The sequence below is a fragment of the Grammomys surdaster genome, unplaced genomic scaffold (genome assembly GCF_004785775.1).
Source record: "Grammomys surdaster isolate TR1022 unplaced genomic scaffold, NIH_TR_1.0 61, whole genome shotgun sequence".
Lineage (NCBI taxonomy): Eukaryota > Metazoa > Chordata > Mammalia > Rodentia > Muridae > Grammomys > Grammomys surdaster.
The window spans coordinates 2,673,239-2,673,666 of record NW_021604563.1 but is presented as its reverse complement, the minus strand read 5'-3'; positions in this window follow the sequence as shown (position 1 = coordinate 2,673,666).

The window sequence follows — 428 nt, the reverse complement described above, 5'->3', positions numbered from 1 at the left end:
TCTCTCTCTCTCTCTCTCTCTCTCTCTCTCTCTCTCTCTCTCTCTCTTCTCCTCTCCCTCCAGCTTTCTCTTATTATTCTCTGCTCAATATAGTTCTCCAAGAAATTCTCTCTTGCTATTTTAGTTCATAAGCTATAAGCCCAGTCTTTTATTTTACATATAAATCCAGTCATTTACTCTAAGTTCCCTTTTGGTTATCTTATGAATCAGCATCCAACCACTCCAGCCCCTTAATTCTTAGGAGACAGCAAGCACACGTTTTTGTTTCTTTTAACATTGCAAAAGAATTCAGAGATCTGCCTGCCTCAGTTAAGAACAGATGATGAGCTAGCTGGAGGGGACCCTGTCCTGATATTACCATTTCTACCACACCTGGGTCTAACCTTGCTCTGTCACATATAGGGTGATCATGAATGGGTATAGGTGGA